Source organism: Alligator sinensis, unplaced genomic scaffold, assembly GCF_000455745.1.
Source record: "Alligator sinensis unplaced genomic scaffold, ASM45574v1 scaffold407_1, whole genome shotgun sequence".
Lineage (NCBI taxonomy): Eukaryota > Metazoa > Chordata > Crocodylia > Alligatoridae > Alligator > Alligator sinensis.
The window spans coordinates 702752-705714 of NW_005842464.1; the positions used below are offsets into that span (position 1 = coordinate 702752).

General features: G+C 66.5%; 1 protein-coding gene across 1 annotated transcript in view; it reads right to left on the bottom strand.

Moving 5' to 3' along the window:
- SEMA4B (semaphorin 4B) overlaps nucleotides 1-2353 on the bottom strand; it is a 14229-nt gene extending 11876 nt beyond the window's left edge. The window contains exon 1 of the mRNA XM_025212458.1: nucleotides 1527-2353. The gene's annotated coding sequence lies outside the window, so the exon portion shown is untranslated. The remainder of the gene's footprint in view (nucleotides 1-1526) is intronic.
- Nucleotides 2354-2963: the final 610 nt, after the last annotated feature.

Genomic DNA, 2963 nt, shown 5'->3' on the forward strand with positions numbered 1-2963 from the left:
GCTGCTGGGTGCCGGCCCGGGAGCTGCAGGCTCTGGACACACGCGGCCTCTTTGGGCTGGCTGCGAGGAGCAGGAGCGGAGCCTGGGCCGGGTGCCAGGAGCTGCGCCTGTGCCAGAGGGGCCCTGCCAGGGGCCGGGCACGGCTCTCCCTGGGCTCCGTGGGGGCTGTGCCAGGGCTCTGCCCGCTGGGGCCCGGGCTGGGGCGAGGGGCCGTGCAGGAGCTCTGCTGGCTGCGCCTCCTGGCAGGACGGCCCCAGCCCCGGCCCCGGCCGTCACACTTGACGGGCAGGCTCTGCCCTGTGCAGGGGGCATCTGCTGCAGGTCTGCGGTGAGCAGGGCGGGTGTGGGTGCGGGTGCGAGAGCTCCCAGGCCCTTGCTCTCTCTGCTGGGGGTTGCAGGGAGCCCGGGGCCAGCTCTGCCCCCACACCCCACTCTGCCCTGCCAGCTGCCCTGGGTGAGAGCTGCTCTGGTGCCCCTGCAAGAGTGCAGGGAGCAGGGCTCCGTGCCCACTCTCCTCCCAATCGCCCTGTGCCCAGCTGGGTCCTGCGTGCCCGCTCCAGGACTCGGGCAGCACAGCCAGGCAGGCCAGGCCCATGGGACGTCAAAGCGGGTCCAGTCCCTGCCCCGGGCAGGATCAGGCCAGGCTGGACCAGCCCAGGCAAGCGCCCATCAAACCTACTCTCAAGCTGCACTGCAGCCCTCTTGCATGTGACATGGGTGCCCAGACCTGCTGCAGGCCGAGCCGGGGGCTGGGGCCCTGCCAGCGTCCTGCCGCTGGGGGGTTAAGTGGACCAAGACCCCAAGCAGAGTTCATGCCCCTGCTGCAGGGGAAGGCAGAAGCCCTCCGTCTGCGCTGGTCTGACCACAGGGTCAAAGTCCTTCCTGGCACGAGGCTGAACCCGAGCGCAGGGACAAGACCCTCCAGCCAGGACCCTGCGGGGTCCGTCCCAGCCAGTCCCACCCCCAGCCTGGGCTGCCGCCGTGCAAACACTTCCGAGGAAGGTGAAACCCCAGAAACCCGTAGCAACAGGAGGGGGAAAAGTTCCTCCCCTTCCTTCCTTCACCCTCTTTCCTAGCCAGGCGGCTGTGGGGCTCTGTGGGCTGACCTCCCCAGTCCCCACCACGTGCCCAGTCCAGGCCGAACCAGCAAACCTCCTACCCCAAACCTCAGCACAGTCTGCCCTGGGCCAGGAGGGCAGTGCTGCCGGCTAGACCGACCCCGCCTGAGGGAACCCCTGGATGGGCTTTGCCCCCACTGCCCCCCGGGAGCCCCCGCCTCGCAAGCAGTAACTGGGGTCTCTGAACAGAGATCTGCCTCTACTGGGATGAGCTATAACCCCACGCGCAGCCCCGCTGCCACCCCGCAGCCTGCTGCAATGGGGCAACACGCCAGGCCAGGCCCCCGCCACTCCTCCCCTCGCCGGGAGCCCTTATCTACCCGCGAAGTGCTGTTGCTCGGCACCGGGCCAAGAGCCCCCAAGTGCCTCTCACTGCCCTGCCAGGCGTGAAGGCTGCTGCTCACCCACCCAGAGCTGCGCTGCAGGCTCCAAGGAGCTGCCTTCCCAATGCCCCGACCCTGGCACTGCCCTGGCACACGGTGCAGCTTGGGCACTCGCATCAGCCTGGTCTGCCGGGGGCTGCCCCAGGCACGGCGCAGCACGCTCCCCCCGCGAGCAGCCCTCTGAGGCTCTGCCCAGCCTCAGGCGACCGGGAGCAGGGTCCAGCCAGGCAGGGGAAACCTAGGCGTACCAGCCTGCTCGGAGCGTGACCTTCCCCGCCTCCAGCCAGAGCTGTGGCCGGCACAGCCAGGAACACGTGCCCGCTACAGACGGCTGCTGAGCTGCCCAGCGGGGCCAGGACCGGTCCAGCTGGCCCCATGCTCTACTAACAGGGCAGTCAGCGACGGCCTCAGACTGAGCGGTGCTGAGGAGCTGCAGGGTGAGGGGCAGTGGGGGGCCAAGCCCAGGGCCCGAGCGAGCAGAGCCTGGAGGGCAAAGCCCCTCCCAGCAGCGAGGGGGCACGAGGATCACAGAGCCAACGCCGGCTGGCAGGGCCCTTGGGAGAGCGGCTAGTCCAGCCCCCGCTCCAGGCAGGATCAGCCTGACTAAAGCATCCCAGCCGCGTCTGTCCATCCCGCTCTCGGACATTGCCACAGCTTCTCTGGGCGGCCGGCTCCAGTGCCCAGCCACCCCCAGAGCCAGGAAGTTTCTCCACGTCTCCAACTGCGATTTCCCTGCTGCAACTTGAGGCCACAGGCTCCTAGCGCCGTCCCAGTCCGTCTCCACCCTGTGGAACCACCCTTTCGGTCTCTGCAGACGGGCATCGGATCCCCCTCCAGCCCTTGCCCGATTACGTCATCTCAGTTCTTTCGGCCTCTCCTCACCGGCGATCGTTTTCTAGGCCCCGATCCTTTCTGCTGCTCTCTGCTGGACTCTTCCCAAACGGGCCAGGTGAGGCCTCCTCTGTCCCCAACACAGCACAAGAATCACTGCCCCGGCTTGCAAGTCAGGCCCCTGTTACTACAACGCAGTCTGATGTTGGCTGTCTTTTGTTAACTCATATCCAGCTTACTGTCCCCTCTCACCCCCAGGTCCTCCTCTGCAGAGCTGCTGCCCAGCCGTCACCCCCAGCCTGCCCCGGTGCAGGGGATCGCTCCCTCCTCAGTGCAGGACTTTGCACTCGTCCTTGTTGAACCTCAGGAGATTTCCTTTGGCCCAATTCTCCAATGTGTCGAGGTCACTCTGAATTCTTGCCCTGTCCTCTAGCGTATCTTCCACTCCCCACACCTTGATGTCATCTGCAAGCGTGCTGAGGGTGCACGCCATCCCATCTTCCAGGTCGTTGATGAAGATATTGAACAAAACTGGCCCCAGGACCGACCCCGGGGCACTGCACTTGATAACGGCTGCCAACCAGACATCAAGCCATTGACTACTACTCTCTGAGCTCGACAATCCTGCCAG